This window comes from Alligator mississippiensis, chromosome 2 (genome assembly GCF_030867095.1).
Source record: "Alligator mississippiensis isolate rAllMis1 chromosome 2, rAllMis1, whole genome shotgun sequence".
Classification (NCBI taxonomy): Eukaryota; Metazoa; Chordata; order Crocodylia; family Alligatoridae; genus Alligator; species Alligator mississippiensis.
Window position 1 is genome coordinate 234,567,780 of NC_081825.1, and position 15,610 is coordinate 234,583,389.

Sequence of the window (15,610 nt, forward strand, 5' to 3'; positions counted from 1 at the left end):
GGGTGCCTTGAGTCCACAAAGTTTGGGAGCCAGTAGACTAACTTGTTCAGAATTAGACTACGTAAAGTGCCACCCTGCTTTGCCTCTGCCTAACTTCAGGTTAATGCGGCTGACTACCTCTCTTTTCTGGTATAGTTAAGGAGATTATCAGTGCATTTTCGCATGTATAAGAATGGTCTATAACTTAGTTAAGTTAGATCCACATAGCCACATTAAAGCTCATTATATTAGAGCTCAGGGAGTCTGCTGGCTTTGAAAAGAATGTTCTTAGTTATTAAAAATGTGTAGATCAGCTACACAGAGCTTTGTCAACATGCTTACAAGGCACTGGTCCTTAATAGAGGTTTTCAGATTAGTTGCTCATTTGGTAGGTTCTGTCCTGCAGTCATTGCTTCATTAGGATTCCTAATCTCTTCTTTAGGGCAAACAGAGTAGTACTTGTTAGTCACCAAGAGCAAAACCCATGTGTACAATCACTCACTGATTACCTTGCTTTATATTATCAGTGTGCCATTTGGAGGTGTTTTCTATATGGATTTCATGGCTCACCCTTCTCCAATGCTCTGGAATCCAAATGCTCTGGAATTCTGTATTGATGAAGGAACTGAGACATGATTCATTCTGATTCAGCTGTCAGGGGTCAGGGACTACATCTGAAGGCCCCTAAGACTTGGGTTTGCCCTTTCAGAAGACTGCTGGTCAAAAGAATCTGATCTCGAGTACATGAGGCAGAAGCACGCAATGGCTGGAAGCCATGTATAAGCATCTCAAAGGTTTACACAGATATTATAAAATAAGTAACTTTTATTTATTTGACAATATTGCTCCTTTTACAATGGTCTTCCTGGATGGCATTTTGAGAATGCTTAGTTCTTTGGGTCTGCAGTTCCATCTTGCTTGAGAAAAAGAAGATAACCTTTCAGGTAGTTGATCCTGTTTGCTCTGCATAAAATTGGGTTACCATAAGTCCAGGTTTTTCAGACATGTCCTCTTTTTTGGTCCTCTGTCCCCTATCTGGGCGGATTTTCAAAATGCAAGCAAATGTCTGAAATTTTGCTCTGCCTCTGCTTTTCCCTGGCACTTCCCCTGCTGACCCCAACCCCAAGTAGCTTCTTGCTCAGGCAAGCTGGAAGGTGATTGGAGGCTGGGGCATCATGTACTCTGTGCGCAGGCCCCAGCAGCTCAGGCAGTTAAGAGAGAGAAAGTGTGAGTGAGAGAGTGAGAGTGGGTAGCAAGGTTGGGGGGGAGGGGAGTGGGGGGCGGCAGGGGGCTGTGGGTCAGGAGTGAGGGGCACTGGCAGGGCTGGAGGGGGCCAGGGTGCTGCAGTTTGGGAGTGAGAGATATCAGCATGGTCTGTGGGGCAGGGTACAATGGGTCAGGAGTGAGGGACAGCAGCAGGGCTGGGAGGGCTGTGGCTTGGGAATGAGGGGCAGGGCAGGGCATGGGCATATCACTGCCCCCTTACAATCATAAACCCCTTCCTCCTCTCCTTTCCTTACCTCCCCCGCTTCCCCCCACAGATATTCTCTTTTTTTTAAACTGGAAATATGGTAAGCCTAGCATAAAAGACTATGTTGAAAGGACAACTCAAGAAGAAGCAGCTACCTCTGAACCTCAATTACCCATGTCAGTTGAACTAGCTGTTGAGCAAATTCTTGTGTTTCAAAACATGTAGAGATGACTTGATGCAAGCTTGGTGAAGTGTGTGGTGGGGGGGGGGTACACAAAGGCTGGAGAGGAATAAGACCAAAACCCACAGATAAGAATCATGATATTGCCATAAATTTACTTTTGAAAATCGATATGAAAATAGATAATTTATCAATTTACATTAGCCATTCAGGAAATGGTGATCATCAGATGATGACAGTGTCCATTATTTGTCAGGTGGAACATCCTTGGGAAAAAATAACATGATTGGAGATTTTTTAGATGGAAAGAGGAACTTTACTTACTGCATTTCCCATAATTTCAGTACAAATAATCAAGGAAAACTTAGATCTCCTCTAGTAGACAAAACTCTTTTGGGGTAGAAGTGCTTTCTTTTATGAGACCAACAAAATAGTAGCAACAAAATTTCTTTTTTTGCAAGCTTTTGGGCCCAAGCACCCTTCATCAGGCAGAGGAGACTTCACACATTGTAAAAGTTCTCCCAGGTAGAAAAGAAATTTCATCTTGCACATCTTTCTACCTGGGAGAACTTTTACAATCTTTGAATTCTCCTCTGCCTGATGAAGTATGTTTGGGCCCAAAAGCTTTCAAAGAAAAACATTTTTTTTGCTGCTATTTAGTTGGTCTAATAAAAGATATCGCTTGTACCCCAAGAGTTTTTTGTCTGCATCTGCTTGTTTAGACCAACATGGCTACAACCTGTATCCCTGAGCTCCTCTAGTTGTTATGTTTTTAAAATTTAAGTCTGCAAGATGAGGAAGACAGTTATTCAAAAAAGTACTGTGCAGTATAAGGGGTATAGGTTATAGCCGTGTGGTCTAAGGACACAGGCAGATAAAAGATTTACCCAAAGAACCTTGTCTACCTGTGCAGTATAAGAAACTCATACATTAATTCTTACCAATTTTTGTGCAGTTCATTCAGCAAACGTTATAGATTGGTTGTCCATATAAATCTTTTAAGTAAACATTGCATTCTAAGCAAGTAACAAGTGTCTTTTTAAAGTTTAGTTGTGATATTTTTGTTTGTTTTCTGTTTCACTCTTTCAAGTTCAAGTCAGGAAGCTTAAACCTTTTCTGGCATAGTCATTAAAATGACTCACTGACTTTTTAAGCTTTTGTTATTTAGAAGAAGAGTCATGTTCTGCCCTAAGGAAATGGAAAAACAGATGAAGAATTGATTTGTTTTTGTGTGTTCTTTATTTTGATGGACAATGACTCAAGCGGAGTAGGGGGAAGACACTATTTGGAATGTGAAATTGCTTGAAAAAGTGTTAATTTGTAAAGTTTACTGCGCTGTTCTTTTTCTTTTTGTCATTAACTAATGTTCCCTTTCAACTTGAGCCCTTTACCTTATTATAAGAACGGTGAATCCTGTTGTCTCCAGTGGACATTTCTCTTGCCTACAGAAGGGTAATTGATCTAAGTCTTTACCACAATATTCACTTTAATTTTAAAGCTTGTATATAAGCCTGCTATTATTGGGTTGGTTAGGTATAAATATCTTACAAGAGGAGGAAGGTTGGTGAGAAATGTTGCTGTGGCTAGAGAGCTCCAATTTGTTAATAATATTTCTGTGGTGTTGGGGAACCATTCTTTTTAGTGTTTTTCTTATGTCTTTTTCAGATTTTAATTAAATGCTGTTTAAATATATTGGGTTGGTTAAATACACAATGCAGACAAGATTTTAATTAATGGAGTTTTTAACAGACTCAACTTTTAGAAAGGCTTTACTTCTTAGAACAAGGAAGAAAATGGACAGAAACAATTCCAACATGGGGCCAGATTTCTTTTATATAAGTCTTCCCCCCCTTGCTTTTCATACTTGTAGTCTACAAAGAGAGGCCAGTTAACAGTTTGTAAATTGAAAACTTGGTGCAGACTCCATGGGCCAGGTTTGGTTCTACCTATTAGGTGTCTAAGTGGATTCAGGTGCCAATGTGTAATTTTGTTGTACCTTAAGTCCCTGAAAATCCATAAATACCTACTTTTATAAAATACCATAATCTTACCTTTAAGACTGAATCACATAAAAGCAGTGAAAGCCTTGAAAGCCACATTCTAGTGTATTTACCAGCAATGTAGATGGTGTTTTCACTTAAATTCAGAGTAAAAAAAAAGTTAGACAATTTTCATGTAAGATTTTTGGGTCAGTTCCTTAGCTATACCCATTAAGTTGGGACATAACAGGTGGGGAATGTTCACTTACTGATTCTTTACTACACTCCAAGCATGGGCTGCATCTAGGCAGGAGGAGAGGCACTGAAGATTTTTTTTCCCCCAAAACATCTATAATCATACCTGTACTAATCTCGGCAGGGGGTTGATTTGCTCCTATTACTAGATAAATGCTTTAATGGATCCTGGGGTGTAGGTTGTAGCCATGTTGGTCTAAGGACATAGGTGGACATTACCATTGCATCGAGGAAGGGCACAGACCATCTTCAGATGCTTCCTCAGCCTGAGGAAGGGTGTTTGTGCCTGGAAGCTCGCTAAGAAGAATTTTTCCAACTATTTGAGTTTGTCTTATACAAGATTAATGGATCCTAGATTTACAAAGCACTCTTCTAACAGATCTTTGTGGAAAAAGCAAAACATTCAGAGGATTCCAGTCACTTCCAGTCACCTCTAAGTAACTTTCATTCCTTTACAGCTATGTGTAGATGAGTTCAACGTTCTGAAATTCCAGTGTTAAATCTCACTTTAACATTTAAAATGCTGCAAGTTTTGAAAGATGAATGAAATAAAACAGGGATCTATGTTATAGCTGTTTGGTCTAGGAAATGGAGATAAACAAAGCTGTTGGGTCAGAGGCGATATCTTTTATTAGACTAAATAGTAACAAAAAAAAATCTTTCTTTGCAAGCTTTTAGGGCACACACCCTTCTTTAGGCTGAGGGGAATTTAAAGATTGTAAAAGTTCTCCTAGGTAGAAAATAAATTTCATTTTGCACAGGGGAGGTAGAAGGTATAAATTTATTCCCCTGGGTACCTCAGAGTCCTTTTGTGAGTCTTTTCACCTCCCTGTCTGACATTGGACACCTTCAGAGAAGAAGCCTGGCTAATCTGCATGTCACAGAGCAACTATCTCACAAGGGTCCCCTGCACCAGTAAAATTATGAAGTCTTAAGTGTAACTAACCTTACATGGAGTGTTGGAGTCATTGAATCATAGAGAAGTTGGGCTGGAAGGACCTCAGGAAGTCTAACCGTCTCTTAAAAAATTCCCAGGATGGAGATTCCTTCACCTCTTTGGGTACCCTCTTCTTGTACTTAACCACCCTAATTATCTTGGAAAGTTGGTTGCAATATCAAATGTGAGAGCTGTTGGACCCTGAGGTGTTGACTGTTATCTGTTTTTTGTTTGGTTTGAGTGCTGATGTAAAAGATTATTTTTATCTCAGCTGAAAATAAGACCCATGAAAGTGGCAGAGAGAACATTTGGGAAGAATGATTTCTATTTTGCTTGTTCCATAGGTTGGTGATGCTCAATTCTGCTAAGTTACAAGGATGATTGGGATAAATGATTTCAGTTTTCATTGATATATGTCCTTGTAAGTAGGAAAGTTGAATTTTGACAATGATTACATAAAGTTTTGGAGAAGGAATTGCTGTATTTGTGCATCTCTTAGAGCATGAAAATCTGAGGTTTTGGACAGGTAAACCTTTAATTACTTAAAAAGGGGGATGAGAATTGCTACCAGGGAGATGCATCAATTATTATAATGTAACTTGTATCTGCATGCACCTGAACCTATACAAGTGAGCTAAATCACTGTCATTTTAACTTCGAATGACATGGGTTAATATTACACTATTTTTTCTACACTTGTGTCACTGTAGGAGCATGGGAACCTAACAGTTAGATTGAATATAGCTTCTATCAAAATACAGTTGTTACATCTGTCTACCTTGAATGATTATTGGAGAAGATTTTTTTAAACTTTGAGCGAGTCATTTGGGAAGGTTTGAAGGATCTGTATAATTTTTGTCAAAACAAAAACCTGATTAAATTAGTTAGAGATGTTTTGTATTTTTGGAGATGCCATAACACCATAATTGATCTTTTCAGTGGTGGTAAAGTAGTTAATTTTTTTTTGGTAAATATACAGGAAATTGGAAGTCTCACTTTTTCGCTGTTGCCTACGAAAACTTATGCATCTCTGAATGAGTTAGTCTGAGGTGTCTTCCTGCTGTGCCTTTTCCCTGACTTCAGACTACCTCTCTAGCTCTCTCAGTTTTTTAGCATGAACTTTCCTTTTATAACACGCGTGGTGTGTATTTCTAATGCCCCATCTATGTGGTTGATGGGGATTTATAGAAAAGAGGGTCTTTTATCATTTGAATGAACAGTAGTGACCTGAACTCTAAACTTGGCTATTATATTTTTGTAGTTAAACTTGTAAAATAGTGATAGCTTCTACACTATACCAATATAAGCAATGTTGTACAAAATTGGAAGAGGTTTTTTTTAGCAAACATTTATTAATTATACAGTAATGGGTATGTCTTGTTTAATCATCATATAAGGATGCTGTTCAGCAACAGGAACAGCCGTTATTTTGTTAGCAATTGTGAAGTTATGTGCATTTTGGTTTTGGGTGTCTGATTCGCATAATTATTGTACAGTTGTTTCTGAAGCGCATTATGCCAGTTCCTGAATAGTAGCTAAAAGCCCCTCTGAGTCAGAGTGCAGAGGATTATATATTTACAATAATATTACTTTTTAGTAACAGCATCATGAAAGAATAGCATACAGATCTTAATACAAATCTTAAAAGGGACACGGATTATGGTCCAGAGCAGGGATAGGTAATCCCCAGTATGGGTGCCAGAGCATGGCACGTGAAGGCATTTTGTTTGGCATGCAGGCCTCAGGGCTCACGACAGGGAAGGGGCTGGGGCTGCACTGCCATAACAAGAATCGGGCCTCTTGTGGCTTCCCTGCTGTCTGCCCTGGCACATCAACATCTTACAAATTCAGGTTGTGGGTGTTTTGGCACACAGCCCAAAAGTGTTGCCAACCCCTGGTCCAGAGTATAGAGCCCTACTAAGACTTGGGAGATTTGTGTTCTGTTTCTGGCCACACATCAGTGGTGTGCTGGTTCAATGTTAAGCAAGTTATGCAAGCTCTCTGTGCCTTTCCTTCCCTGTCTGTAAAATTAATTTAATAATATTTACTTCTATGTAAAATAACTGTGATATCTGTTGGTACAAAGCACTATGAGTGAAGCTTATTACCTACTGTTGTGCTGTGAATGAACAGTTCATTCAGAATTTTCAGGTTGTTAGTCCAGGATGAAGATGCACCCCAGCCTCTCATGTCTTTTAGCAGAAGCCACACAACTGCTAAGTAGACTTGATTGGGCTTTTCCTTTCTTCACTCCTTTTGTCCCCTGGACAATCCTCAGGTGCTGTTTGTTTCATGATACATGTATCTGGAAGAAGAGCCAGGAATTTTCCTATTCAGTTGCATAACAAACACATTTTTGTTTTTTCTCTTTCTTTTTTCTTTAATATACAAGTTTTTCTGGAGGGCAAAGCCTCCAGGTAAAGAAAAGGGATAAGGTAAAGAAAAGGGATAACCAGGAGAAAGAAAGACAAACCAACATGTTATGTAAAATTTCATTTCCTAATTTGCCTACCAACAGTTTGACATGCATCTTTGCTTTTCTTCTCTTCAAATTTGAATGTTTAAAATAAATGATAGTGTTTGCTGTCAACTTCATTGTAACAATATCAGAGACTGATATGAACTATGGAGGTTATATGAATGAACTATGGAGGTTATATGAATTCTTTGACCTTTGTTTTCAGAATTTTATTCAGCCCTGCATAAAGATTTTCTGTTATAAACAGGTAGTACCTTAAAGCTAATGGTATTTTATTGCTGCATATAGTATATTGTGCTAGTATTTCATTTGTAAAATATGACAGTATTTTTTAAAGTAACTGTATGAATGTTACAACACTACACTGTGTGGCCAGTAAATCAGTTTGACTACTAGTGTGAACATTTTTGTGCCTATGGTAGTTGTGAGAATAATCATTGATAGGGTGGTTACTGAAGTGGAAACTTGAGATGCTACTGCTTCAGGCATCTTTACATCCAGAAAAGGTTATTTCCTGGTCACCCTGAGGAAGAAGTGATAGGAGAAAAAATTATGATCTTTAATTGACATGGTAGGGGAAAAAAAACTGGTGAAAAAAATACCTGAACTGAATGTAATATTCTTTCACTGTCATAATTGCATTGTGTTACTGATTAAAGAGGATATACTACTGAGTATCTTCCTGTAATCAATATTACAATGCTGCTTAAATGCTAACAGAAGTGTTTAAACATGTATAAAACTACATCAAGTTTCTGTTGCATGTGTACTAAAAGTTTCCTTAAAGGAATGCCTTTTCCAGAGTCTAAACTTAAGATATTTTTGGCAGACACTTGGTATATTCCAGTTAGATAAAAATAGGTGAAAACTTACAAATTCAGTATCTTTCTTGGCTGGCAGGTCTTTTGGGTCTTTAGTGTCTGAGAGGCGAAGTCAGAAATATTCTGTTTGAATTTCAGTGTATCAAAGAATCAAAGTACTTAATGTGCTGTTGTAGTCTTCTCTAAGTCTGCTCTGATTGGAGACCTTGTAGCATAGAGTAGGGTTACCATATATCCAGCTTCAAAAAAGAAAACACCTGTTGGGGAGGGGGGTTAATATGATTGGGGATGGGGCAGTGATATGCCCATGCCCTGCCCCTGCCCTTCACTCCCAAGCCACAACCCTCCCCAGCCCTGCTGGTGCCCTTCACTCCCAACCTGCAGCCCCTCCCCCCCCACCATCACTGCTGATACCCCTTACACTGACCTACAGCCCCCTGGCACTGTCTGTGCCCTGTGCTCCTGATCCACAGTTCTCCCTCCCTCCCTGGTGCCCCTCCCTCCCAATCCACATCCTCCCCAGCCTGCCAGTGTTCATCATTCCCCAGCCACAGCCCTCCCCCCCCACCCTCCCCCAGCCCTGCCAGTGCCCTTCAGTTTCAGCTCTGCAGTGTCTCCCAGCCGCCCCTGAAGGGCGGCTCTGCCCCCTTCTCCTGCTGGAAGGACAGGCACCTCCTGCACCTCCCCTGCCCTGTTGCAGCCCCAGCTCCCAGACACTTTCCCCAACACCGGCAGGCACCTGCCCCCCTCCCCTCCACAGACCCACACACAGCCCCCCAGACAGTCCGCAAGCCCTGGCCCTGCAACCCCCGCCCTCCGTAGACTTACCTGCATGCAGCTGCTGGGGCTGCTTTCACCACCCTGCCTGGACCCTGCCTTGCTGCATGCTGGCCATGTGCGTGTGCAGACCCACATGATGCCCCCTGATTCCAATCACCCTCCTCCCAGCCCCAGTTTTTATTTTTAATGGAATGCGTTAATGAATAGAACAGATTAAAGTGTTTTGGCAGTAGTTTTTGAAGGAAAATGCTCTTCAGCTCATAAATGTTGATGTGAACATATGCTGCTAAAATTGTCATTGTCCACAAAAGATTGGGATGTAAAGTTGATATATGAAGTTCACTTGCAGTAATATAGATTATTTTTATGCATTTTTCCCTGTAGAAGCATTCTGCATTCCTAATTATTTATAAACATTTTATTTTCAATTCTTACAGAAATAATATTCTTCCCTCTTGTCCCCTTTCATAATAGGCAAAGGGGGAGGTGTGACTTGATGCCAAAATTTAAGGAGAATTTTTCTCTATTTACTAGCCAATTGCCTCTCAAGAATGATGGGGAGGGGGGCAGGGGGCGGGGATAGAGCATCGGCACCCAATGCCCCGTGCTGCCACTGCTCTGCCTCTGGCCCTGTGCACCCCCCCGCCTACCCGCCCCGCTTCTAGCCCTGTGCACCAGAGTGGGGGGGCAAGGCCAGCGCTATGCTGCCAGCTCCCCACGCTCCCGCCGCCTCCAAGAAGCATAGCTGAAGGAGGGGCACACCCCATTTCCCACTCATGCCAGATTACACTGAGTCTATTGTATTGTACTACTTCTTTTATTACTAAAACTCCCCTGTAAGTAAAGCATTTCAGTTTTGGGGTTTTGGATGTTCTGATATCTTTCCCCTTGTTTCCTTCCATTTTCCTCTTATCTGTATTTGTGTGTTCAGGTTCTACTGCTATTGATTTCTGCTACCTCCCTTTGTTACTGCAGTACTCTTATCCTTCTAACCTAAAAGGCTTGTGTTGGTTACTTTTCAAGGGAGAAGAATGGTTAATCTTCTTGTTCTAGGGTTGGTCTGGAAATGGAAACGTGTTTTCTTTTTCTAGTTGTTTCAGACTTTGCATAAAACATTGGGACTTGCACTCATTAATCGTAATGGTGCTTTGGAAAATTTTACTCTATACCTGTCTTTTTCCTCTGTTTTGCAGTCTGTAAACTTGCTTATTCATAGGAGTTAGTGTAATTATTTGAAATTCCTACATAGTAGTCCAAAGGGTGACTAGCAGTCCATCAGTGTGAAAGTGTTTCTGTGCAATAGGTAGGCAAGGTTCTTTGAGTGGATGTGATATCTTTTATTAGACCAAGTGAGTAGTTGGAAAAAAGTTTTTGGCAAGCTTTCAGGCACAGTCACCCTTCTTTAGGCATAGGCAGTCTCTGCTGGTCTGAGACTCCAAGGAGATTTTCTATAGCTGAAGAAAGGTGACTGTGCCCAAAAGCTTGCCAAGAACTTCTTTCCAACTACTCAAAGAACCTTGCCTACCTACGTCCTTAGACCAACGTGGCTACAACCAAAAACCCAGTTTCTATGCAAAAGTTTTTTCTATAGATATTTGTTAGTTGGTTTATGGCATCAGTTTTATATTTAGCCTATAACAGTCATTGTTATGGTACAGCTCCATGGATTAGAATATATACTCCTGAGTCTTTAAATAACATAAGTTCATTCAGTTAGAATGGGGCCACTGGTGAGTGGCTATTTCAGTGGTAGTTGAGGCTGTTGCACTTGAAGGAATCTGAGCTTCCTCTACTAATGGGATTTAAGTGCCCAATTTTGAAAAATTTGGCCTAAAAGTCTTGATTTTTTGAGGGCCAAATTCTGTTTATTTTGGAAATCGCACAGTTATTGACATCAGTGGTGAAATATGTTCAAATATAGGCCTTTTGTTTGCACTGTTGTCATTTTCAGCATGTGTATTTTGTCCTGCTTTATAAGACTGTATTTATCCTTTTGATCCTAATTGTAGTGATAATCAAATGGAGACAGTTGCATCAAAATCCTTCTGATTTTAAGTTAGAGACAGGGGGAGGGGTATTTAAAATATTTTTATAGTTCTAAAATTGTATAAAGTACATTAACAAAGAGAGTTTTGGTAGAAAATATAACACTGATGTTAGTGCTATGATGAAAATGTAGGAGGACAGATCACACAGGTTCACAGAAGTTTAGGGCTGGTAGGGACCTTGTGAGATCATCAGGTCCATCCCCCTGCTTTGGGCAGGAAAGACTGTTGTGGTCAAATAACCCATCAAGGTGAGCATCCAGTCTCCTTTTGAAGATCTCCAGGGGAGAGATTTTTTTTAATTGGACCTACTGCATGATTGGAAAGTATCCTTCTTCTGGTCTAAGATAATACTAATGATGTCTCTTTGCTCTTTTTACAGTCCTGCTCCATTTCTTTATGCAGACAGTTTTGCATATGGAGTTTTATACAAGCTGTTGTTCTGTTTGTTGCTTAGCTCAAAGCTACATCTGCTTCTTTCTCAGACCTGAAGAAGAATACTTTTGCTCAAAGGCCTGTCTAAAATCTCTCCCAATGTTTTTGCAGGGGGTCCAATAAAAGATATTGCCCCCAGCCCTAAATATCCTTGCCTCACGTTACCTGTACCATCACAGCTACAATATTATTTTATTTTATTGCATCAAGACTGCAGACTTTGGACAATTGCTGGCATGTATTTGAACTCTGTGAGGGTGTTTAGTACCAGGAACTGGAAAAACAGTTGAGGAAATGCAGCTTTCCTGCACTCAGTCTTAAAGCCTCTGTGAAGGATGTGAATTTGCAGTGATTCTTCTAATTACTTATGCAGGAGATTTAGCATTTGGTAACTTGTTTTGGAGTGGAGAACAGTTCTTTTGCCTGTCTTCAAGCAATGCATTCCCCCCCCCCCCACCTGTAAGAAAATAATCTTTTTCACTGGGACCAAGTTATTTTCTTTCCCTTCCCCCATGTACGCCTACACCAGTATTTTTTTCAGCTCTGCGAGTGTGTTTTTCTCACTTTCTCTGCTGTGTAGGCGGCCTTCCTGATCACAATTGAGCTTCACAGGAAATTTTAAAAACCTCTCTCCACAGTAAATCTATAATTTAACACCAAAGAAAATATATGGCTTCTGTTTAGAATCATGAGGCATCTCATTAATGGTCAGAGTGGTTAGGAATCTAGTTTTAAGGAAAATGGATTTTTTTTTTGCATAAATGTATGCTGTTGACATTTGGTCTAAGCTTCTTTTATTGGGCACTACTTGTAGTAGTAATAATTCACATCATCTACTTCACAAATGATTGCTAACAAAATGTCATAAATGCACGAAAGGAAGGAGGAAATAGCAAAACATTTAACCCCCCCTACTTGTTTTAGACTGATCTAGAATAGAAAATGTTTAGCCTGTAGCTAGAATGACTTTCAAATGTGGCCATGCATAAAGCATTACCATTTGTGAGGTCCAAATACATTTCTCTGTTGCAGGTTATGTTTTTTGGGTGGGTTGTTTGTTGTTTGCTTGTTTTTTTTAAATGGAAGTAATCATTCTGTTTGGAAATGTTTGTTTTCATTGTAATTGCTCATTTTGAGTACCTTTTATGTCCTATTAGTGATGCTTGTAACTTAAAGATGTTGGTATCAGACCATTTTGTAAGTACATCCAAACTTCTCTTTTTATTTAGGCCACACTTATTTATAAAGGCCACATTATTTTCTCAAAGTGCACTGAATAATATTGCATCTGGCCCTTGCTAGAAAAACCTTTATTTGATACTAGTGTTCTCGCCAATGGTTGCTTGAATTCTAATATCCCTTTTCTGGCAATGATTACTGACACAGTTATGATGGGCCAGTTGTCATAGCGTCTGAAAACCTCAATTTTTTTAATAACAGCCAATCAAATTGTAGAACTGATTACCGTGAGCAAGAGTGGTCCATCTACATCTGTTTTTCTAATCTAAGTTTTTAGATGGAAGCCAAAACTTTGGGATCCAAAAGTCTTTATGGCAGTAGAGATCAGATTTGTTAACACTGCGAACTAGTGGTGTTTAATGTTGATTTGATTATATATTTTGGCAGACTTGGAAAAAAGTTTTTAAATTTGTTTCTGTTGTAGAGTTTTTAGAAGCCCATAATGGATGGTTCAGCTAAATTCAAATCTGGCCACCCCTCTTCTTCAGTACATGTGTTTAAACACTTTGGTGGATAAAGATGTAGTGTGAGCCGCAGTACTACTGTACTGGCATCTTCTTTCCATCAGACTGACCTGTGATGATGTCTATCTTCCCATAATGTCCTGTAGAGATAACAACCAGGAAGAAAACAAGGCAGCTTGATCTGGTGTGGATAAAAGAATGACCAGGATATTTATTTACTGTCCAACTTCTTCACCCAAGAGAGTAGCCATGTCTGCCTCTTCCTTATGTAGTTCACCTTTTACAAGACTTTTGTTCTTGGCCTCCTACAGAAACAGTTCTTGAAAATGTTTGGTTTTTTTTTATATCTTGGATTTGCCAGAAGTTTTTTTTTCCTTTTCTTTACAGCTCAGGTGGTTGTCTTTATCATTCATGTCTCAGTTATTTTCAGGCTGCACCACTTATTGTCACCCTAGAACTGTCAGTGAATGCCTTGAGAAGTTTGGTAGTGCAGAATTCAGCTGCATGTCTTCCTGGGAAGTTGGACTGGTGGGAACCTATGCTTCATTTTGTGTACTGAGTCAGCCTTTGGAAGAAATGTAGGTGCTATTTGCTAGTTGGTTTAGAAGCCCTAGTTGGCTTAGTACCTTATGGTTTTGCCTGAGCACTGAAAATGTTTAAAGTTCTACAGAATATATAAGATGCAATCTCTACTCAAATGATAACCCCCCTGGGGCCATTTGTTGCAGATTGTGAGACTGTCTCTAATTTCCTACCATTTCAATGCATCCAGAACACTTAAGAAAGGGCTGAAATTCAAGGGAGGTAGATAAAGGCTTTTTTAATGCTTGTTGTTTATGAGAAATTTGTCTAGTGCCAAGTCTGGCTACATTCAAAATGTCTTGTAAAATGCATTTTTCTCCAGGGTTCTGCAAAAGGATGGCTGATACTTCAGTATGCTGGTCAAGTTAAATTTGTGTTGTAAAGGGAAAAGGCAGATGAGATATTTGGAGTGTAGTTGTGGAAAGTAAGCCCAGATATTGAAAAGACCAGCATCTTTTTAAATGCTTGTGCTAGGAATGCAAGCTTTGTCTGGTTAGCCTTATCACTTACAGGATTAAAACCCCCCCATTTAGCTACTCTAAAGAAGAGGGAATCTTCAGTATGTGTTAAGCAAGGTTACCGGTAGATGAAAATACCTCATTTTAAAGCTTTTCATTTTGTGTGTTGCTAGCAAAGCTATATTATCATTAAGGAAATGGAGAGCCTTTATGAGAGTTGTGTATGCATGCATGCGCCTTTAGATGCAGTTATCTATGATAGATATTACTATGGTTTTCTTTTTTGGGGTAAGTCACATGAAGGTCCAGATAACTGAGGAAGCCACTGAAAATGTTCACCTAATCTCTCTTATCACCTCTGTGACTGAGGCATTCATCATAACTCTGGATGGAAAGGATATGTGGTTGGAGTGCTCACACTGTCTTAGGTGCAGAGGAGAAAATTCTTTTCTGGCCATCAATTTTACTTGTCATTGGCAAGGAGAATGCTGTCTCCCAGTTGTATTGCAATCCCATGGTTTAGCTTTTTTGCAAATGATTTACGTATATTTGTTGAAATTAGGATATGCTTCTAGTGCATGCAGCTTACATTAGTTTTCAGGTTTACGCTACTAGGGTACTTACTCAAGACCTCATTTGCTTTCGTGTGGGAGTGTGCAATTCTTGTCTGTTGGAGTTTAGCTTGCAAACTGATGACAACATATTTCTATTTCTCTTTGAGCTCAGGGCCTTAACAAAAGTTATGTGATTACTTGAAATTGTACTTCAGATCAAATTTGTTTTCCTTTTTTCTGTTTTTGGTTATTTATGAGCTATATTCCCATAGGTAAAGCCTTATTGGGACTCTTTTATTGAAATTAATACATGAACTCTTATGATTGGGAGCTAAACTTTTGAAGTGAATCATACATGCATTACCAAGTGATTTTTCTAGAATAAGTGTGCCACAATAAAGCTTCTTTTTGCTTATGTTTCAAATAACATGTGCTTCTAATTAGACACCTAAAGCTATTTAGGTGCCAAACCTTCAACACCTCTATAATTAGCTCATCATCTTGTCAGATGCAGCAGATCCTTTTGTTAATGATGGAAGAATAAAACTAAAAATTCCAAATATAACTTGTTTGTGGGTTAAAGCTCTTTAGATTCAATCATCACTGGTGATGTGGGTGGCCATCTGGGTTGTTTGAAGGGGCTGCACCTGCTTCAAAGAGCAGTAGTCCTTACAAGAGAAGGGAGGCCTAGTTGGAAGTGTATGCTTCTAGTTTGGGAAGAAAGCTATTATATCATTTCTCTGTAAAAATATAAATGATTGGTTTATGGAATCATTGTTTTGATTTTATACATCTCTGAAGCAGTGATTTTACACCTTATGGCTTTGTAGAATGCCTTACTGGATCAACTCAGATAAATAATATTCTGATAATAATGAATGGATTACCAATTACTCAGTAATGCTGAGCATATTTTACATGGTGAGGGGTGCAAATTGAGTTTTGGTTACT

General features: G+C 39.5%; 1 protein-coding gene across 5 annotated transcripts in view; it reads left to right on the forward strand.

The window, feature by feature from the left end:
* Positions 1–15,610, forward strand: part of SIPA1L1 (signal induced proliferation associated 1 like 1) — a 454,573-nt gene that overhangs the window by 120,344 nt on the left and 318,619 nt on the right. The gene's annotated exons all lie outside the window — the stretch shown is intronic.